The sequence below is a fragment of the Megascapheus bottae genome, chromosome 10 (genome assembly GCF_031878675.1).
Source record: "Megascapheus bottae isolate mThoBot1 chromosome 10, mThoBot2.hap1, whole genome shotgun sequence".
In the NCBI taxonomy this organism is placed as follows: domain Eukaryota; kingdom Metazoa; phylum Chordata; class Mammalia; order Rodentia; family Geomyidae; genus Megascapheus; species Megascapheus bottae.
Genome location: NC_143518.1, coordinates 33884123 through 33907505, shown reverse-complemented (window position 1 = coordinate 33907505; position 23383 = coordinate 33884123). Strand labels below are relative to the sequence as shown.

At 41.0% G+C, this 23383-nt stretch overlaps 1 protein-coding gene and 1 pseudogene across 3 annotated transcripts in view; one reads left to right on the top strand and one right to left on the bottom strand.

The window, feature by feature from the left end:
- Nucleotides 1-23383, top strand: part of LOC150057882 (carboxyl-terminal PDZ ligand of neuronal nitric oxide synthase protein) — a 268284-nt gene that overhangs the window by 97177 nt on the left and 147724 nt on the right. The gene's annotated exons all lie outside the window — the stretch shown is intronic.
- LOC150057884 (nascent polypeptide-associated complex subunit alpha pseudogene) lies at nt 2688-3328 on the bottom strand (annotated as a pseudogene).

Below are 23383 nucleotides of genomic sequence, written 5' to 3'. Positions count from 1 at the left end.
CTGAGTGTAAAATGAAGAGAGTATTTAAGGACTTTGCTGATGAGGGCTAAGAATAGGGCACTGTGGCTCAGTGGTCTGCCTAGGATGCATGAGACCTTTGATTTGATACTAGGCATTGCAAAGAACCTCCCCCTAAACAAAACAAAACAAACCCCCAAATCCAAAAATTGCGCTGACAGATAATATTAACTTGTAATCTGTGCTTTCTTTTCTTCCTTACCATTTACTAATTTCTGAAGAGCAGCCAAAATACTGAAGTCGCTTGGCTTCCCATCTGTATTTGGTTTGGATGTCAGTTTCTTTTCCTGAAAATTCCCTAAGGATTTTCCTGGTTTCAGTGACAGCCAGGGAAAAGGGGAGCAGACTATCTTATTTCTCAGAATTAAAGTCAGAATTATACTATTTCTTCCCCATTTCTCTCCTAAAGCTTTGGCCATGTCTTCCTTACCCTTACTGCTGAATATTAGCTCGGTTTGGCTGCTGTGTTTCCCATCTCTAAGTGGATTTTTTTTTAATATACCTTTCTCCTTTTCTTTTCAATTAAGAGGTTACTCTTCTGTTGGAGCTATTGGCAAGGATTTGCCTGGGGAGCCACAGCAAAGCTGCCAGCTTACTGGAGTGTGACACAGCTGCCGAGGCCGCTGTCTCACAGGCTCTGCAGAGATCCAGGGCTGTCACTTCAACAAGTGTCAGATATACACTGTGCTTGCAGAGCTCCCCATGCATAGCCTTAAATAAAGATCCCACATATATCTTCCTGTTAACCAGCTCAGACTCCTCTTTTCATTTCCATCTGTTTTTCAAGCTTGATTCCAACTTCCCAATTACCATGGTCCTAGCTCTCCATATATTCCTGTTCTTTCCTCCTCCTTACTGATACAAAATAGGAACCAAATAGCCATTACTACTTTAATAGAGAATATAGTCTTCTCTCGCAGCTGTTAGGAGTTTGGTAGGATTGTGCTTTCCAGCCTGGGTTGCAGAGAGGCAGGCTAGGCCTTGGCTATGGGTTGTGGGGTTAGGTTGGGTGAGAGCCCTTCTCTTTGACTGGTGAGAATCCTTCCCATGTTAAATAATATGTCTGGGCCCCCCTTTTCTTGTTTTGAGTCATTTTCTCAAAGGGCACTGTGGTTTCTACTTCCCTGTTTTGTGTCTGTGGAAAAGTTCCCTGTAACCTTTCAAGGTTTGTGCTCTGTTCCAGAGGGACTCTTTGGAAATGAAAATGGTCCTTTTTTCTTAGTTGATCTCACAAGTGATGAAAAAGAACACATGAAAACTATTTCCAGAACTTGGCAAGGTTGTCAGTGTTCTGTGTACCTCTGGTCTGGGATTGTGGGTCTGAGACAGTGTCTCGCCAACAGCCCTTGGCTGTCCTTGGGGATTGGGGATAGAGAAATGCTTTGAGAAAATAGAATGGCATTTTTATCCTAGAAGAGGAGTTTGAAATTGGGTTGGCATAAATCAGTGAAAAAGTGAGCTTGCAGGAGCTGGAGTTTACTGTGGAGCTGTATCTGGAAAGCTGTTTGGATACCTGGTACAGTCCTACCTCACTGCTCCCTGGAGGCCTGTCTGGATTGGATTCCTGTGCTAGTGGTATAGGAAATCCTTGACCATAGAAGCTGCCACACAACCTCCTAGGTCTACGATTATTACAAAATTTGCTTCCTGTTCAGGACAGGGTGGCTCAAGCCTGTACTCCTAGTTACTAGTTACTCATGAGGCAGAGTCTATGGCTTAAGGCCAACTCAGGCCAAAAAAAATCTTAGATTGCTAATCTCAACCAGTATAAAAACTGGGTAATGATCCTGTGCATCTGTTGTCCCAGCTACATGAAAAACTGAAAATAGGATTTTGATACAGGCTTGCCTGTATAAAAAGTGAGAGCCTTCCTATCTAAAAAAATAACCAGTGCAGTGCGGGGAGTTTGGCCTAGTGGTAGAGTGCTTGCCTAGCATGCACGAAGACCCAGGTTCAATTCCTCGGTACCACATGTATAGAAAAAAGCCAGAAATGGTACTGTGGCTCAAGTAGTAGAGCTCTAGCCTTGAGAAAGCCCAAGGACAGTGCTCAGACTCTGACTTCAAGCTCCAGGACTGGCAAAAAAAAGTGCAAAAAGGGCTGTAGGTATGACTCAAGTAGCAGAGTGCCTGCCTGGCATGCACAGTGGCCTGAAGTCAGACCCCAGAATCTCCAACATTTAAATAAATTTATATATTTATATAAATCTAAGTGTATTTATACTTATATAAATATAATAAGTATATATTTATATTTATATAACTAGTGAAATGCGAGTATGAGAGGGGTCAAAGTAGAGTTCTCTGTGGATTCTGTGAAATGATATATAGAACATTTAATATGGTACCTAGTATATAGAAAATATTCAGTAAAGGGAATGGGTATATTAGGAATAGTGTATTGGCAATTACTTTCACATTTTTCTTTTTTATTGCAAAGGTAATATACAGAGGAGTTATAGTTATGTAAATCAGGTAATATGTACATCAGGTAATATGTACATTTCTTTTTGAACAGTGTCACCTCTCATTTTCTCCCAGTTTTTTCCCTCCTCACCCCCACAAGTTGTTCAGTTCGTTTTCTTTTTATTAATGATAGAAACAGTACAAATTTCAAACCAAGCTTCAGTTACCCTCTTGAAACACAGACACACAGAAAAAGTCCTTGTTTTCATATGGTTACATTGTTAATTCCATTATAGCATTTACAGTATCACTTCAGGGTTCGAACTGCCTTTGCTCTTGACACATTTGCTTGTGACATGACCAATTCTATGTCCTTACCTTCCACACCTGTTTCATTAACCTCTTCTTCACTCTCCTCTTGTACAGTTGGAGTCTGTGTTTTCTTGAAAGTTTGAGACAGCGTCACCCTGAACTTTGAAGATTATCTCAGCAAGCATAGTTAGCAGCTGCTGAGAAATTCAATCTTGGCTTCCCTAAAACCATGTAGGTATCTGAAGATGGGTTATTGTAGACATCGGGTTTTGTGATGACAAAGAGGATGTTCTTAGATTTCTGGATAGTGACCCTAGGGTAATCCCTATAACTTGTTGAAGACCCAGTTTGGACATAGCTTTTCGTGCCTTCTTTTCACTTTGACTTTGTTTTGCTTTACTGACTGGTTCTTCATCAATTTCTGCTGTTGCTGCCAATTGGGCTTGGTGTGTGGCTGCTTGTATGGAGTCTTGTTCCTCGAGCTCTGGTACTGATTCATCACTGTCAGATTCTGTTCCAGACCCTGTTTCAACCTGGGGCTGTGGCAACTCCTGCTCTTTAGCAGGGATGGTTTCTGTGGCTTCACTGGGCATTTGTGTGAAGGATGAAGAGCCAAGATGGTGGCGGAGCATATAGTTCATTTTCACCGTAGTATCTAGCCAGTATCACTGCTGCATTAAGTCACCTCTGTACCACCATTTCTGTGTTCTCCCCTACTCTCCCCCAAACAAATTTATATAGAAGGCAAAAAGTACAGAAGTTAAAAAAAAAAAACCAGTACTTTCTTGTTTAAGGAATTTCAGAACTGAAACGTGGAAAGGATAACATTTCTCAGGCTAGGACCTCACTTTTTCACTGTTCACATGTTCACATGTATAAAGAGGTGGAAATGAAAACTGTCAAACAGAAATTTGTTGTTTGCCGTGGGGTGGAAGGCAACATGCTTGATACTAACAAAGGAAGTAGGAGGGACTGACTAATAATGATATTGAAGGTTCCCATCTATTTAGGTGGGTTTTGTTTCTTCATTGGGATGGCTGATACCAAGCTGTTTGTGTGAATTAAACTCTAATAGTTTGACATTTATTGAGATGGGATCTGCAGGAGACAACTCTGCTGTCGGAGTTTCAGATGTACCATACAGCTAGTATGTGGTAGATGCTCTGTTACTGTTTGGGACAGATGACTGCAAGGAGAGAACATGTCCTTCAGGACCACAGACTGGCATAGGCTACACTGAAGCAGCAATGTGAGGGTTGGGCTGCAAGTAGAGTGTACCAGCCCTTATGGGAGAGTTGTTAGAAAGATGCCAGAGGAATGTCCTGTGACCACGTAAGCTATGGGAAACAAGCTGTAGTAGAGCAAAATGTGTTTGAAAAATATATATTATGAAGCCAGGCGCTGGTGGCTCATGCCTGTAATCCTAGCTATAGGAGGCTGACATCTGAGGATTGTAGTTCAAAGCCAGCCTGGGCACAAAAGTCTGAGATTCTTATTGCCAATTAATCACCAAAGAACTAGAAGTGGCATTGTGACTCAAGTGGTAGAGCTCAAGCTTTGAGCTGAAGAGCTCAGAGAGAATGCCCAGGTCCAGAATTCAAGCCCCATGACCATTCCCCTCCTCCCCAAAAAATACACATACACACATTATGGTTTTCTTTTTATAGTAAGCTCTTAAATAATTGTAAAGTTTTCATAAAGACAAAGGGAACAGACTGGGTGGCACTTAGCATGTGGTCAGTAACAATTTACTGACCCACTGAATCTATGATAGAGGAGGCTGGAGGTCCACCATGGCCTTTTCCTCTTCCTTTTTCTTACCCAGTTTTTCTGCTGGTACAGACAACAGCTTTTAATTTTCCATTTATGACAAGAGGAGAACTTGAATGAAGTAGTGGAGAAAGTCATTGGAGGTTTTCTTTTCCTTGTCCCTTTCTGTTCTAAGAAAGAACTCAGTCTCTAGGGCCACTAGTGCAAGTCTTCCCCGACCCCCTTTTCTGAACAAAATGCACTCTCTGGTGGCAGAGTCCATGTCATTGAATAATACTTAACAGCTAAAGCATTGTTTTGGGCGCCCTACCTCTTTGAGCCACAGCTCCACTTCCTGTTTTTGATGCTATATAGTATGTAATCTAGAAATAGTCTTGCTTTAATGAGAATTTTCTGGCCAATGTAAAGACCACACACAGACAAACCTGAAATATGATGTTTTGGGTAAATAGGAGGAAACAAAGGGTAGAAACTCTTTCAGGTTTGGGGGAAGGGATATATTTAACCTAGTAGGATGTCTCTGTCCCTTTTATGTCCCTGTGTGCAGTGGAGGGTGGCTGAGGGGAACACAGATCTGCCGAGGGAGGATTATGGAACACAGGCTTTTGATAGTGGGTCATACTGGCAGCTGTGGTTTCTAGTGTAGCTGCTTTTGACTTGGAAAATCTCAGATGTGAGACCCTGTGAAATGGAACAAATGAACCCCTAAAAATGTCCCCAAGAAGCAAATGAAGTCCCCATGAAGAACAGGTTTGAGACACAGACCAGCAGTTGGACCACTTAGAGTTCTCCTCACCCAGTCCTTTTCAGTTTTAGGAGAGAAGAAATGGGCTTGTTTGGACCCCTTAAGCTTAAACCTATAGTCTAGATTTCCTGAATTTCTCTCTTTGAGCTCTTTTCCACCACCATTTGCCAGTGGTCCCAAGTGTCACTTTGCTGAGTGAGGAAACAAAATACCTAGTCTGAAAACATATTCTTAGGTACAAAATAAGGACTCTTCTGGTCCCTACCCTGCCTCTGTGTGTATGAGGAAATGAGATGCCATCCCATCTCATCCTCAGTTTAAGTTGTATTCTCCCCTGGCTGTTCTTCAGGACTGGGCCAGGAAAATTTGGCAGCACTTGGATCACAAAGAGGGCAGATTTGTGCATCTCCCTGAGAATGCTGCAGTTCTCATCAGCTGCTGTTGCTGTGTGGTGGTGGTTGTCATTGTGCTTGTGGTGGTGGTGGGTATAGGAGGCATAATGGGCCCACTGGCTGGACTCTAGTGCAACCCCCTCCAGGTAAAATGTGAAGGCGAGGATGAGCAAAGGGTGTGGGAAGAGTGATACTCCTGCAGGGGATTTGAGAGGGAGCTGGGGAATGCTGGGTGAGAATGACATTTTAATTACACAGTGAGTTGTCAGGCCTATAATCTTCCCTGATGGCCTTCTTATTTTCCAGTCTCAGAGGCATCTGCATATGAATTAGAGGTGCTGAGGCTTTAAACTTTCTGATTAGTGTAAGGCTGTTGACAGTCTAACCTTTTGTGCTCTCATCCTGGATAAAGAAGAGAGAGCAGGAGGCAGGGTTACAGTAACTGACAGGCAAGAAAGTCTGATTCATATACATTTCCAGGGCTGCTTTCAAGAAATTTGAGACAAGAGTCAATCTCTAGAGACACTAAAGATGATGTGAGGTCCAGAGTTAGTCTTGCTGCCTTAGCTTTTTTTTTTTTTTTTTTTTTGCCAGTCCTGGGGCTTGAACTCAGGGCCTGGGCACTGTCCTTGGACACTTTTTGCTCAAGGCTAGTGCTTTGCTACTTGAGCCATAGAGTCACTTCCGGCTTTTTCTGTGTATGTGGCACCGAGGAATCGAACCCAGGGCTTCGTGCATAGTGGTCAAGCACACTACCACAAGGCCATAAACCTGGCCCTTTCCTGGCTTTTGAAGCCAGGAGGAAGGAGGCCCTCAAGGCCCAAAGGACACTGTAGTTTCCCTTTGTAGGCTTTCGGAATGGGTGTCCTATTTGGTGTCTATGAGCAGCAGATCTCCACATGATTGTGTTTCTCCCACTCAAGTGTAGCTCCTACTCTTTGGATTCATTTGTTAACCTAATATTTATCAAGCAGCTTCCCCATGTTGCAGTTTGCTGGCCCTGGGAAGTCAATAGCAGATCAGACACACTCATTGTCAGTCTTTAGATTGTACACTGGAGACTGCTGGAAACTGTCTGCTCAGAATTTCTCTGTTTAGGTGTGTTCTGTTTGGCCAGAGAGAGGGCAAGAGATCTGACAAAAGCATTCCGTGTTTGGAGCATTGTTTTCCCAGCTGGTCAATAAATAACTGAAGGGCAGAGTCAGGGTTACTCTTATGCATAATGTCCCATAAAACATAGCCACTCAGCTAACATGGATTGATCAGCAAAATAAGGTGAAAATATTCTCTACAATGTCTTCCAGTTGTCCTGCTGCCTCATTGTAGAAGGTTGTAGCTCCTGCCTCAAAGGGACTAATCAAGCCCTTTCCAGCATTATCTGAGACTTGAAGCAGGAGACTGGACAGAAGATTTTACTCTCTTGAGTCTTGCAAAGCTGTCCTTAAATGATAGTCCTTGACTGGTACTGTCCCATCATCCTATCTGCTAAGCTGCTCAGTTGTGACTACTTCCTCACACTTGTTTAATTTGTTAAACTTTTGTAAGGCCTCATAGGTGATGTGACCCCATTTTGCTGAGGGTTATCAGCATACTAATAGAGCTGGCTAATACCTGTTTCCTTATGCTTCCTACCATGTTTTTCCAAGCCCTTCTGACAAGTATAGAGGTATATGAAATTGTGAGCTTTGAGTAGTTCTTGGAGTTTACGTGAGGTATGTCTGGGAGGCTGGAACACCTGACAGTTTCTCTGATGATATAGGGCAGCAAAACATGGGTTGTGTTTGTGTGTGTGTATGTGTGTGTGTGTCCGTGTATGTCCGTCCCCTTGTAAATTTTCCCGCCTTTACATTGAGTTCTAACAAAACATGAACCATAATAGCCAGCCGCAGGTACTCCTATGCAGAGATGCAATTGAATAAATTGGTTTTAACATTTAGTATTTTGTGGCTAACACACATAATTCTGGGTTTGAGGACAACTGCAGTAGACTGGTTTAATTGTTTGATTTACCCACTTGACATTAGGAACTATGAATTCTGTAGCAAATGCAAATTAACCAATATGTAAATTACTGTTTTGGTTCTATGCTCTTGAGGGCAGTTGATGCCCATTTGCTTTGTGGAGGAGGCACTGGGTAGTGGTGGCAGCCAAGTGATGGTGGCTTTCCCTATGCAAATCTTAAAAAACCTATTCCACTTCCTGAGTTTTGGGCTTTGCATCTGTGTATTGGGAGAAAAAGTGACTGGCCATCTGACATTCCTTTCCCAGAACTGCTTCATCCAAAGTTGGGGTGTTTCCAGGGAAACTAACTACTGGTCATCTAAAGTGAAGGCTTATGTATGAGACTATCTGTGTGTGTACAGACACTCACCTGTGGATATGGGATGGATCTCACTCTTATGACCTTCCATAGATGCATAGCCTAGAGCTTGTCTTTTGAAACTTCTCCTCTAGTCCTAAATGAGGACCAGAAATAATCCGGACATAATCCATTTGCCTTCCCTCACAGCTGTCCTGACATGTAGAGAGAGGGCTCTCTGTTGCACCCTGGGTTGTCTATAACCGATCCTCCTTAGAACCATGAAAACAGATTGCACAAACTGTTTTGTGAGGCCCTGGGCCTAACACCAGAAAGCAGGGAGAATTTTGTCCAGAAAACCTTGAAATTTGGTGTCTCTGCTATAGTCCTTCTGTTACCCTTCCTCTGTGCTTTATAAAGTGCTGTCTTGGTTTAGAGTGACATTACCCATCCTGAGGATTTTTTTTTTTTTTTGCCAGCCCTGGGCTTGAACTCAAGGCCTGAGCACTGTCCTTGGAGTTTCTCAAGGCTAGAGCTCTACCACTTGACCAGCACCACTTCTGGCTTTTTTCTTTAAAAAAAATTTTTTTTTGATAGAAGGTACATTTCTTAGCAATCATTGCTACCCCTTCTCATGTTTTTGTTCCCATTTCCCTCCCTCATCCCCACCCCCACCCCCGGCTTTTTTCTTTTTTCTTTTTTTTATAATTTTTAATTGTGATTAATAGAAGGTTTACATTATATTCACCAGCTAGAAGGTGCCTAACTTCACAAACATTGATACCCTTTCTCATGACATGGTCCCCATTTCCCTTCCACCCTCCCCGCTGCTTATCTTGATTTCCCCCCTTCCCTATCCAATTTCAAATAACCAATTAAGCACATATAAAATATATCAGATAACAAGGTGAAATATTGTAACAAAATGAGATAACCAAGGGATGACAAAAGAGATGAGCAATAACATAGTACATTAAGGACAACAATCACTCATTATATGGCTTTTGTTTCCTTATCCTGGAGGTCCTTACATTTAGTGTCATACTATTTGGCCTAACGTCTTTAGATTTTGTTCTATTGTAAATCTCTGCTAGGAGAGCCCAAGGTTTCTACTGATTATGAAATATGAGGGAGACTATTAGGCCTATGTTCCTTTGAGTCTGGCTTAGTTCACTTAATATGATTTTTTCTAAGTCTTTCCATTTCCTTACAATTGGGGTGATGCTATTCTTTCTGACAGCAGCCTAGAATTCCATTGTGTATAAATACCACATCTTGTTGATCTACTCATCAACTGAGGGACATCTGGGTTGGTTCTATACCTTTGCTATGGTAAATAGTGCTACAATGAACATCGTTGTGCTAGTGGATTTAGTATTTCCTTGTTTCTGGACGATTGGGTAAATGCCAAATAGTGGAATTGCTGGGTCATAGGGGAGCTCTATGTTTAGTCTTTTGAGGAACTGCCATACTGCTTTCCATAGTGGTTGAATGAGTTTGCACTCCCACCAACAGTGTAGTAGTGATCCCTCCTGGCCACATCCCCTCCAGCATCTGTTGTTATTAGTTTTCCTGATCCTGGCCATTCTAACTGGAGTGAGGTGGAATCTTAGAGTTGTTTTGATTTGCATTTCTTTAAGACCAGAGATGTCAAGCATTTCTGCATGTGTTTATAGGCCATTTTTATTTCTTCTTCAGAGAAGACTCTCTTTAAGTCTTTGGCCCATCTTTTAATGGGTTGGTTGTTACTTTGGAAATTAGTTTTGGAGTGATTCAATTTTTTGAGCTGTTGATATATTTTAGATATGAAGCCTTTGTCCGTTGTATGGTTAGTGAAGATCTTCTCCCATTCTGTAGGCTTCCTAATTAATTTACTAGCTATGTCCTTTGCCATACAGAAGCTCTGCAGTTTAATGCAGTCCCACTTATCCAGCCTTTCTCTGATTTGTTGTGTTTCTTGGTCCTTATTAAGAAAGTTTCGACCTGTGCCAAGGAGGCCTAGTGTATCTCCTATTCCTTCTTGTAAAGTTTTCAGTGTGTCAGCTTTTACCTCAAGGTCTTTGATCCATTTGGAGTTAATTCTAGTGCAGGGTGACAAAGAAGGATCCAACTTTAGTTTTCTGCAGGTGCTTAACCAGTTCTGCCAGCACCACTTGTTGAAGAGGCTGTCTTTCTTCCATTCTACTTTTTTGGCTCCCTTATCAAAGATTAGGTGGCCATAGGTCTGTGTGTTAATATCTGGGTCCTCAGTTCTATTCCATTGGTCTTCAGGCCTGTTCTTGTGCCAGTACCAAGCTGTTTTGATTATTATAGCTCTGTAATAGAGTCTAAAATTTGGTATTGAAATTCCTCCTGCGCTGTTCTTTCTGCTAAGAAGTGTTTTTGCTATACACTCCCCCCCCCCCCCCCGGCTTTTTTCTATGTATGTGGTGCCAAGGAATTGGACCCTGATCTTCCTGTATGCTAGGCAATCACTCTACCACTAGGCCAAAATCCCAGCCCCTCCCCCGCCTTTTTAAAGATTTATTCATTTATTTTTTTGTTGGGGTAATGTTGGGGTTATAGTTACATTCATCAGGTAGTAGGTACATTACTTCTCACACATTGATACCCCTACATGTTTTTGTTCCCATATTCCTCCCATCACCCCCTCCCAATCATCTTGTTTCCTCCCCTTCCCTTTCCTATTTCAAATAAACAAATAAACATATACAATATACTAGGTAACAAAGTCAGATAAAATAACAATATGAGATTAACAAAAGGGCAAAAAAAGAGACAAGAAATAACAATACATTAAGAACAACAATCATACAAGATAAAGCTCTTGTTGCCATATCTTAGAGATCCTTTCATTTAGTACCTCTGAAGAATTCTTAAGAGGGGACTTGAGAAGATGACTTGTAGATAATCAGGGATTCTCCAAAGAGAGGGGAAATATCAATTGCTGTGATTGATTGTCTTTGTCCCTGGAACCTGATTCCTTCCTATTCTTAGATGGGATTAAAGTTTATCTGCTATAAAGGAGTCACTATATGGTAGTCTTTCTTAGAGGAGATAACAGTGCCTGTGCTTTGAATCAAGATATCTTCATGATGATTGAGCAGGAAGTCTGAATCATTTAGCCTGAATCCATCAGAGAAACTGCTCATTTCTGTGGTCTCAGGTCTGTTTTTGCTGACACAGAAAAGAATATTCCCTATGAAATTTTTAATTGGCTAAAGGAGATGGGTTTTAAAGTTTTAAGAGGTTGTTAAGTGGTCTATTTCTCCATCTCATGCTTGTATGCCCATCTGTTGTGTCATCCATCCAGGTGATACAGTGGAGTAAGTCCTGGACCAGAAAGGATTTAGTATGTAGAATTTTTTTTATCTGGGTCTATCACTGGTCAATGCTATAGTTTCTCTGTACAAAGCATAGCTGGGACCAGGGAGTAGAAATTTCCCTGGAAATTGCCTCCATAGTATCTATTTTTGAAGTAACTTTTAGGAAGTGAGATTCAATATTATGAAAAGGAATGAGGGAACCATGTCAGAGAAGATAATCAATGGGTGTACTGCCTTCTTAAAAAACTGGATATGTAGACTACCCCACAGATTATTCATTATGACTTAAGAACTTGACTTTGTGTCTACTTTCTGAATAACTTCTCTTTTTTAGAGAGAGCTGATAGCAGTCCTGGCAGTGGTAGTGGATCAATTGAGATACTAATCTATGTGGCAAAAGATGCTATTTCGTTGTATATATCCCAAGATGTAAAAATAGGCTCCACTTTACTTCAGGGAGTTTTCATATCCTACCTCACATAACCTTGAATTCTCTCTCTCTCTCTCTCTCTCTCTCTCTCTCTCTCTCTCTCTCTCTCTCTCTCTCTCAAAGCTTAATGTAGCACTTGTGAGGCTGAGGAAGTAGGATCATGAGTTCAAAGGTCTGCTTGGGCTGTATTATGACACCCTGTCTTAGAGTTAAAGAGCCTGGGGATATAGTTCAGTGACAGAGCCTAGCACAATTGAGATCTTGAGTTTAATCTCCAAAACTGCACACACACATACACACACACACACACACACACACACACACACACACACACACACACCCCTACACATACAGAAAAGCCAGATGTGATAGTGCATGCTACAAGTCCCAGGACTTGAGGTAGGCGGGGGGGAGGGGGGGGTGTTGTCCGGGGCAGGAAGATGGCAGATTCTAAGCCAGTGTAGGCTACATAGCTTCTTGCTCAAGATTAGCACCCAAGATCAGAGTTCAAGCCCCAGGACCCACACAGGGGAAAAAAGAAAGAAAAAGAAGAAAGAAAAAGAAATGCATGTTACAAAGCAAAAGTTACATATTGTAGTCATTGCCATCACAAGTCCTGGGAGCCTAGTTTAGATCTCTCTAGCAGCCTCATCTTGTTGTGCTCACGTCTGTTCCTCTGCAACTTAGCTAAAGTGGTCTTTCTACAGATACGAATTTTGTCTTTGATACTTGCTCTATTTCAAGTCTTCAGAGGCTGACCTATGTTCTCATTGCAATGAAAGCTCCTTCATATAGCCTTAAAGAATGTAAGTATGTAATCTGGCCTTGGACAATGTCTCTACCTGTGTTTCCACTTTCTTTATGCTGCTTTACCTTACAAATGGATTTCCACAATACTATTTTCTATCTTGTCTCCTGGTCTTTACATAAATTCTACTTCTCTTTAACCCTCCCAGCCCCAAAACTTTTAGGTCACTTATGGGTTTGTGTTTATATCACTCCTATTAGTTTTCATCCATCTTTTGATTGGGAGGCTTGAATATCAGGCTTTTGAGGGTGGAGAGAATAACACTGACTCATGTTTTTATTTCCTCTATATTGAGGTACTGAGTGAATATAAACGTAAGTCCAGCAACTGGCCAATGGATGTCAGAGTAACTTAGTTAATATGAGCATAGCTCACTGACGGATCTGGGAGGAAAGTGTTTTGTGTCCTTCCCCTTGGGTACCATTCTGTGTCTGTCTCAGACACATTCTGTATTAGTGTTTCTTGCCCTGTAGTGTGAAGTCCCAGCTTTTCATCAGTGCAGCTGCTTCCATCTGTTTGAGTGACTTACATAAGGGGGAGGAATAGAATGTATATATCAAGCACAGGCTTTCTGAATTCCTAGAAACTATTATGAATCTAAATCACTGAGCTGGTGTTGCTGCAATTATCTGATGACTAAATGTGCACATGTGTGGTTATGGATGCTTGTTTGGGATGTGAATGGATGGTGATTTGTTTATAGGGTAGGACTGGTTGAGAAGAAGCTATTAAATTTTATCTGAGAATTTTGCTGAACTGGAGAAGGTATCTATTCTCTCTATAACCTAATATTTAAAAGGTTGAATGACACAAGGCATCGAGACTGTTTCGTAGTATATCTTTTAGCACAAATAAGGTATGGCTAGAAGTCACATTGCTAATAAGTTGGTCATGGAGATGAAACATATCTATTGGTTAGCCTCATAATGAAGGAGAATGAAGAGGACAGAATGTTGGTTCTTCATGATTATTCCTATATTTACCAGGCAAATATTTTTTTAACTGTGTGTACCAGGCATGATTGAGCTTAAATACACAATACTTCATTTCTCCCAGGTGTGAGATCAACTTGAGCTTTATTTTAGGAGTGTTTAACAAGTGATCCTGCATTTGTAATAGATGATCAGGATGCTTAGTTAATGAGGAGTGGAACTTACTGTGGCATTTGAATGCAGGACCTACTTTAAAAATGATCTTGGCTCTTATTCCTCCCTCCTCCTCCTCCTCTTCCTCTTCCTCCTCCTCCTCCTCCTCCTCTTTTCTTTTTCTCCTCCTCCTTCTCTCCCCCACTTCATAAAGAGTGACTATAAAGTGGATGGGTACTAGGAAGGACACAACTTGGAAAGTAAGATGTTCTTATAAAAGAGGTTAAAAATTAAAGAGTTTTTCTTACACTTGTTTAAACACCACTGTTGTGTTCCCGTGTTCATTTTTGCATTAGAGTTAATGTCCCTGCTGTTTAAGTGAAGACAGGTCCTCTGTGAGGGAGCTGGGACTCAGCTGTTTACCTGTTGAGAGGCAAAGCTAGAGCAGAATGCCTTTTAGAGAAAGCTAGACCAATAACAGGCAGCAAGAACAGAGGAAAAGAAAACAAAGGGTTGGATATGGGGAGTATGGATGGGAAATAATGTTCAGCCAGCAGATGGAGTAGGATTAAGAAATCTGAAATTCACCAGGAGTTTGGCCTAGTGGTAGAGTACTTGCCAAGCATGCATGAAGATCTGGGTTCAATTCCTCGGTACCACATACATAGAAAAAAGCTAGAAGTGGTGGTAGAGCTCTAGCTTTGAGGAAGTCCAAGGACAGTGCTCAGCCCTGAGCTCAAGCCCAGAACTGACAAAAAAAAATCTGAAATTCACTGTAACCCTTCTAGTAATTACAATAAACAACAACAACAAAGAAATCTGAAATTCATGGAGCTTCCAGAAAGGGAGGTAAATGGAAACCTTTTAAGCCTATTTTCCATTTTTAAGAAAAGAAGCCATATTTCCTATTCTGCTTCCTTTTTTATAGATCTGGCTTTGGTAGGTTAGTCTGATTTATGAGGGGTAGAATGATTTGTTCATCTGACTCAGGAATTGGTGAGCTAGTTCTATACTCCTGTGTTTATGAAGGTTTATTGGAATCACAACCATTTGTCTGTGATTGCTTTTGTAGAACAAAGGCATAGATGAGTGGTTGTGATACAGAAAACAGGTCTTGTGTAGCCTAATAATTTTCTCTCTAGCCTTGTACAGATAACTTTGGGCAACCTCAGAATAGGTAAGCTTTGGAAAAGAAGGAAAATACTAGTTCTATAACTGTTGTTGTTATTATAGTGAACTTTCATTGACATACAAGTATACCTTGATATTGTCTGTACGTAAGTGGGAAAGGAAAGGAGAATGAAAATTGCCTACTGAAAGAGGCTGACCACAACATTTGAAACATGGCTTCACTACCAGGCAAGATAGTTACTGTATGGCCATAAGGCAATTTACCTTGCCTCTTTGAGTCTTAATTTTTGTGGCTGTATGATGGAGATAAGTTGACCAGGGTTGATAAGATAAGGTGACCTATCTCATTCTGTGATTGCTTGGATCCTAGGAAGTAAAGCCCCAAGAGCATCCTATAAATGGTAGGAAAACTGTATAAATAGAAGGAATTAAGCAGCACCCATTTGTGCTGTTTGCAGCTGCTGCAGATACATGCTTTGTAAAACTACCCTATTATTTAGAGACTGAGAAATATTTGGATGGTGGTAATGTGCTGCTCTGGGAACAGCAGTTGCCAGTGGGATTTTTATCACATAATTACAGAGTATATTAAATGTGCTATTGAAAAGAAGCTGTGTGTGCTTCTGCTTTGTTCTCTCATGGACCAGGCGCTCCTTGCCTTCTTCTAGAGCAGTCACCTTTCTCTGGTTCTTTTTTGTGGTGCTAGCTTCTAGCCAGCACACATTCTGGGAGGTTCTGGGCATAGTGACAATGCTAAAATAGCCTTAAAGACCCTTGCAGAACCACCATCTACCCTCTGTACACATCTGCTTTGGACATATGGGTGCATGTGTGTGGATATGCTGAGAGATGGGGCAGGATGGAAATGCAGGGAACCGTAGAAAAGATACCAGGTTAATCTAAGTCACAACACAGCTGTTCTAGCTGGTTCTTTGTTGACTCATGGGCTCATTTATTCATTCATTTAGTCAGTTTCCTCATTTAAGAAGTGTTAATACCAGGTACTTTGTATGGTTGTAGTTGAGGATTAAATGATACATTATAGATTAATTAGTAAGCAAGTATATGGCATGAAGCGAGTGATCATCAAATAGTTCTTATTTTTATTGTAATTTTCTGATTCATATTCACTACAACCCCTGATCCAGGCATTGTGGAATAGAGGTGGGATGTGAAAGTGTTCAGATTATCACCTTTTTTAGTTTCTGCCAGCAGGCTGTGAGGCAGGAAGACCAGAGGTAAATTTGCTTTGTGGATTTCTCTTCATGAGGCTTCTTAGCTCAGTCTGCTCACCTGCCAACCTATCTATCCAAATGTCACTTTCTTCCAAGATGAGGAGTGGGACTCATCTCTTTTGTTTTCTGACTAATGCTGACCTATAACATTCACTCTTTTCACGCTATCCTGAAACACTCACCCGGCTTAATTTAGGATCATGTTCCATCATGTATTTTTATAATGTCTTGCTTGAGGAGACATGTCTTATTTATCTTTAATTTCTGAGAGCTATAAAAGTTATCGGCACATACCTACACCTAATAAATTGAAATCAATGTATTTAACTCATTTTTTAGCCATGATTTATTAAACATGGGATTTTTTAACCTTGTCACTACATTTTTAGATTTTCAGACCCAATCAGTTTTCTTGGTGGGGGATGGTTTTGTACACTATAGGATGTTTAGTAGCATCCTGACTTTGGCTTGCTACTTGTCAATGGCCCCATTGCAGTGGTTGCGACCACTGCAAATTCGCCAAACATCTCTAGATGTTCTCTGGTGGTCACAGTCACCCTTGGTTGAGAATTGTTGATTCACTGTGTTCTAAACATTGTATCTGTTTTATCTTTTCAACTAGGTTATAAATGCCTTCAGAGCATTTTCTCTTCAATGCCTATGTGACCATAAAGAAAATAAATGTAATATTTATTTGGTTTGCTCAGTTCTTTTTGGACTAATTCACCTTCAGCTGAGGCTGGGAAAGAACCATATTTACTCTCTTTAATTAGCACATATTCAATAAATCCCTGCAATCTCTTGCTTGTCATTTTGCCTTTCTTGCTTGCTTTCAAACCTCAGTCCATTACTGTCAGCATGGCAACACTGCAAAGAAATGAGCAAATCTCAAATCTTTTGTTCAGATTTTCTCAGGGGGGAAAAAAATCCCAACAACCTGATTAACTTATTGGGTACATTTTCACCATTGGAATCTCATTTTGTGGCTGTCCATCTTTTGGGGGCCTCTACTTGCAATTTTTGCAAAAGATGATCATTAGTTTGCTTAGGAATGATTTCCCAAAGTATTTTCTGTGTTCCCCTAGGCTCCAAGAGTCTTAGGGACTCTGGTTTACCTATAAAGTTATCTCAGGGAGCATCCTTAAGTTAAAAATCTGGAAGTTGAATCTCTCCAAAATACAAAACATTTTGAATGCTGATGTAATGCCACAAGTGGGACATATTCATGCTTGATTGCATGTAATGGGTTGCAGTTAGAATGTGAATGCACTAACTTTGGTCTCGGTTTTTCTTGTGAAGAAAGAGTAGCAAATTAAATGATCTTCATGATCCTTTCTATGGCTGAAGATTCAATGACCTGAAAACATTATTCTCAAAAGACCCCTTCTTTTGAAATCATGGAAGAGAAAGTGTTGCAGAGTTGGTCTAGGCACCCTTCTCAACACTTGTGAGGACCAATCTCTTGCTAAGCCACCTTCAAATTCTGGTAAGTTCTCATGTAGATAAGAGCCCTATACCCTGAAAGCAGGAACAGGTGATAGGAAAACAGCTTCTGGTCCTACCTACAAGATTTTTCTAGCCATCAGAATTGTTAGAAAGTGAAAAGCATAGGAAGGAAAGAGTTCTCCATCCGTGGGGATATTTTAGCTGAAGTTGATGTGGGGTGAGTTAATTATAATAGGTAACATCAAGTCCTTTATGACCTTTGAATTAAAAAAATATATGGTTGGGCACAGGAGTTTGGCCTAGTGGTAGAGTGCTTGCCTAACATGCACAAAGACCCAGGTTCAATTCCTTGATACCACATACATAGAAAAAAGCCAGAAGTGGTGCTGTGTGTGTGTGTGTGTGTGTGTGTGTGTGTGTGTGTGTGTATATATATATATATATATATATGATTTATTTTCCTTATATCTTGAGCCCTAAAGAAGATGGAGGGAGAGAGGGAGAGGATACTGCTGTCTGGAGGTGAGTAGGGGATGGTTGTTAAAGTTCAACCTCCGAATGAGAGGAGATATCACTACAGCTACATTGATACTTCCTGTGTCCCTCTAGGAATGAGTGCTAGTGTGGGGCTTGAGCATCTCAGGGATTTTGTTTTACCTTCAGGACTCAAAGCAACTGTGAATGGTGATTAGTCTGAGGTATAGGGGCTCAGAGATGTAGTAAATAAGCTTTCTATCTATCTCCTTGTGTCTCTGAACCAGCTATCATGGGAGTTGACTGTAATTGGGAACCCAAATTAATTCATTTTCTGTAAGAATGGCTTTTTTTTTTTTTTGCCAGTCCTGGCCCTTGAACTGTCCTTGGGCATTCTCAAGGCTAGAGGTCTACCACTTGAGCCACAGCACCAGTTCTGGCTTTTTTTTTTCCCTATGTATGTGGTACAGAGGAATCGAACCCAAGTGTTTGTGCAAGCTAGGAAAGCACTCTACCACTAGGCCAAACTCCCAGCCCTCTGTAGGAATTCTTTTTTTACCCCCCTATATATTCTTTTTATTATTATTATTGTAATTAGTAGAAGCTCTGTAGGAATTCTTGTAGGCTCATGACTGTCTCATTCCTGAGCTTTATGAAGACAGCCTATTTCTATGATGTCTCTGGTTTCCATGAACATGTTTTTGTAGGACTCCAGAGTCTCTGCCTCACTGTGTAATTAACTGGATGTGATTATGCCACTTGTAATTACTTCTAGGTAATCATCTGTTTCAAGGCCACAGCAGTGGCTCCTTATGGCACCATGGCCCAGGAACTTCTAATAATGTGTCTGGTCATGGAATAGCAGGTCAATTTTGTCCAGTTAGTAATATGAGGATGGCATGACATTGTTGCATGATGCTGGCTTTCCTCTTTGATCCACTAATTTTTCACTTCTGCTGTTGTGGAAACCAGTGTGGCACCCAGTGTCTGAACTGGCTGTCATTAGCCCATGAGCTAGGTGGAATACAAACTGTTGGGATGTCAGTGTGCAGTGTTACTCAGGAGCCTGGGAAGCTCTTGCTGTCCCTCCATTTGGAAGAAGTTGGTTGATCTGCTACTATCCAACTCTTTACTCACCTCAGTTGTAATTCTGCTATTTTCATCCCTTCTCTCTACCAAGCTCATCTCTGGAAATTAGGTGAAAGGCATTTGAAATGGCAGGCAGTGGACTACTTGAGTCTGTTATTTTCTTAGCTTGGGAATCCATTGATTGAATGGCTTGAACAACAGAAATGTGTTTTCTTACAGTTCTAAAGGCTGGCAACCTCCTAGTGTTGATGGGAAGGTGTCTGGTGAGAGCTGTCTCCATATTTTGCAGATAGCTTGCTTTTTCCTGTGCCTTCACATGGCTTTTCCTAGGTGCATGCACATGGGGAAAGACATCTCTCTCCCCCTCTTCCTGTTCTTGTTTACTTTTTTTTTTAGTATACATTCACTATACAGAGGTGTTTCATTGCAACATCTCTACATATGTGTCCTGATCAATCTCACTCCTTCTATCATTCTCCCTTAGCCCAATCTTCCTTCTTAAAATACTATGTCATTCTATTTTCATACTTGCAAGCAAAGTACTATGGCCTCATTCTTTCCCATTCTTTCTTCCTATTCTTATAGAGCTACTAATCCTATTGGATTAACACTCCCCTCCCCTGACTTCACTTAACTAAAAATCCCTATCACCAATTACAATTACATTGCTGGCTAGATTTTTTTTTTTTTGCCAGTCCTGGGGCTTGAACTCAGGGACTGAGCCCTGTCCTTGGGCTTTCTCAAGGCTAGAGCTCTACTACTTGAGCTACAGCACCATTTCCAGCTTTTTTATATGGTACTGAGGAATCGAACCCACGTCCTCATGCATGCTAGGCAAGCACTCTACCACGAGGCCAAACTCCCAGCCCCTAGATCTTTAACATATAGATTTGGGAGGAACTTAGTTCACAATGCTTATTTATTATTGAACTTTTTCCATACTTGTAAGAAATAAATTGCTTTATGGACCCTAAAAAAACCCCTAGTGAAGCAATGAGTTGCCTGGTTATCATTTTCCTGTCAGAACTCTTCCTTTCCTTTTCTTCCCTTGCATCTTTCTTAACAGAGATATGGAGGGACCCACTTTCCTTCCTTTCCATATGGCTCCATTGTCCACAAATAGCTGACCATTTCCTGGTTAAAGCATGCTGACAAAGATCTAGGGTCTGCCGGTGTCCTACCATCAGGGGTATTGGCTAAATTAAGAGCCCCTGGCCTCCAGCTAACCTTGGGCCTTCAGGAGGGGCTTGTATTTTAGTTCTATTAACTTCCTTCCACTAAGTTCTACAAAAAAAACAAAGCAAGGACTCCAAAAGATCTGATTGTTGATATGAAGTTTGATTAGTGACAAAATTAGAAACATGAGCCTGGCTCCTCACCTCTACTTGATGTGATGGCTGGTGAGCTTCTGGGCAGATTTTAGGGGGAGATATTTTGCTTAGGTTGTTGGGTAAACTTTCCTCTTATTGTTTTATCTATTTTATATTTGAAGGGACAGGGAAAGGTAAGAAAGCAGGCTAATTGCTATCACAGCTGGTAGTCTTTGCTACAAGGCTAGAAGGATGGTTTATGTCATTCAGAGAACTAGCAGCTCCTTGACTGACATGCAGTCTAAGCAGGTCTGCTGTAGGTCCTACCTCCTGCACTTAATGGGTAATAATGGGTAATAACTTTACTTTTAATTCAGACACTTGGTACATATTTAATGCCTGGCTGAATGCTGGAATATGATGGTAAGTGAAATGGGATTGCCCATTGGGTAGGGGCGTGTGAAAAGAGCAATGCAGTTGGAATGGAAGATTGCTTATGGGAAGGCTATGGAGATTGTCTTATGTTCCCTTCCTTTTACTTCTATTCACATCCTAACCACCTAAAACATTGGCTGCTGCTGGCTATCTTTATAATTTTACCAAGGAGTAAAGGCCCTGGCACGCATAGACAGTGTCTGGTTCCACTCATATGGCAATACCAGTTACTGGCTGAACCTAGAAACTTTCCCTGGACAGTTTGTCATATAACTACACTGACCTCAGGTCTCAAGCTGTGCATTCTTTCCTAGTGTAAACATTTCTAACTGCTGAATAATATAGAGATAGAGCAGGGCAGGGCAGGGCACAGTGTCCAGGTGGAACTGGTCAAAGGCTTTTCTTGGTGATCGGAGTAAGGCTGTCTGCCTATCCCAACTTCGAGGAATCTAGATATAGTTAGGGAATTCAGCCTAGCCTAAAAATCTTGGCCTGTTTCCCTAGAAAGGAAATGAACTTGTGATCATGACCTCTTGCCTTATTCCATACATATTTAAATATCCCAGTAACTGGTCCATAGTTTGAGCTGTAATAACCAACTGCATTTCCTGTCTCCAAGCTTTCTTTGGCTAATAATTAACTCCTTTGTCTTACCCCTTTAATTCAGTGATAGTTATACGGGGAGCTGCCTGTTCAGGAATTTTTGCATTAAGGGAAGAGCCTCTCCCACAGATCCTGTGCAGACATTTTTGCTGACAGATTTTGATGGCTGGAGTGGCCAAATGCAAGAAGCAGAAATTTTTCACCTTCACCTGGATTCTGTGCTTTAGAGAAAGAGTTATGTGCCTGCCTCCTTCCCATCTTTATTTCCTAGCCTCACTGTTGAATTCCAATTGCTATTCAATTGCTCAATCTGTAGCCATATCCAACTGACTGGATTGCTTTTAAGTTCTTCTCTGGATGAATTATGAGCTTTCTTGACTTTGGTCAGGCTGCCTGGAGTCTATCCCAGCTCAGGCAGGTGCTGTGCCAACTCCCTGGCATCTGCTTGTGCCAGCAGATTTTACTATTGACCCCTAACTCTCCCTTGGAAATACCAAGCCTGGAACTCTGGGGAAGGCAATGTCACTCGTGTAGTTCTGAAAGGATGCCTTTGTCTGGAGGAATGCCTGTCCCAGTGAAGTCTGATAAATAGCCAGCTCATTTCTCCTGTAAATTGAAATGAAAGAACGTCACCCACTAGAAGTAACTTCACTTGCCTCTTCTCATCTTCATTATTCAAGCCTACTTAATGAATATTTATTTAAGTCCTCAAATCTAGTGCTATGCAAGACACTATAATTGGGAACAAAAGAAGTAGAAGTTTGTAGTCACTACCCTCAAGGACCTAAGGCTTCTTAGTAGAGACATCACACACACACAAACACACATACACACACACACACACACACACACACACACACACACACACACACTAAACTAGCAAAATATATATAAAATGGAATTTAATTAAATGTCCAGTAAATGGCTTGTCTTCTTTGGCATGCCTAATGGGACTAGAATTTCCTTTTCCCATGGCTTCCAGAGATAGTCTATTCAGCTGACTTATCATTGGCTCATTTTTCATTGTTCTTTATTCAATAAATGCCAGGATATCATGACAGACATGAGAGAGAGAGAGAGACAGAGACAGAAAAACAGAGATAGAGAAACAGAGAGACAGACAGACATAGGGACAGACAGAAAGGAACAGAGGTAGGGAGAGAGTTGAATTTTTCTAAATTCACAGTCTAGTTAGAAAAAAAAGAAGGGAATGTCAGTGTGCAGTAGTAATTGCTGAGTATGAGGTGAATAAATGCTATGATAACTAGAGGATAAAAAGAATTACTTTGGATTGGGAATGTGACCTAGTGATAAGAGTACTTGCCTAGCATGCATGAAGCCCTGGGTTTGATTCCTAGGTACCACATAAACTGAAAAAGCTGGAAGTGATGATGTAGCTCATGTGGCAGAGCACTAGCCTTGAGCAAAAATGCTCAAGGACAGTATCCAGACCCTGAGTTCAAGCTGCAGGACTGGTAATAATAATAATAATAATAATAATAATGTAAAAAAGAGTTACTTAGCGTGTAGATTTTGATTTGACTTGAGAATTGATCTTCTGTTAAAAAATAATTGTTTCCCTCATCCATCACCATTCAAGTAGTTGATTAACCGTATTTTTAAAAAAAATTTATTGTCGGAGTGATATACACAGGGGTTACAGGTAGTGGGTAGATTACTTCTTGAAAATTGTTACCCCTTCCCATGTTTTTCTCCCACTTTCAACCCTATTTTTCAAAAAAAAATATGCTTATCTTCTATATTTTACAAAATAACCTTTTCTCTTTGTTTGTAGGTGCCAGGGATTGAACTTAGGGCCTCACATTCTCACTTACCTTTTTCTGCTCATGCTTATGGCTGGTGTTTTGTCCCTTGAGTCATGCCTTCAGTTCTAGCTTTCTTTTCTGGCTAACTGGAGATAGAAGCTCTAGGACTTTTCTGCTCTAGGACTTTTCTGGCTTCAGACCACAATCCTCAGGTCTCAGCCTCTTGTATAGCTAGGATACAACTATGAGCCACTGATGCTTGCCATATCCTTTGCTTTATTAGTCATTGTGTATTTCTTTGCCT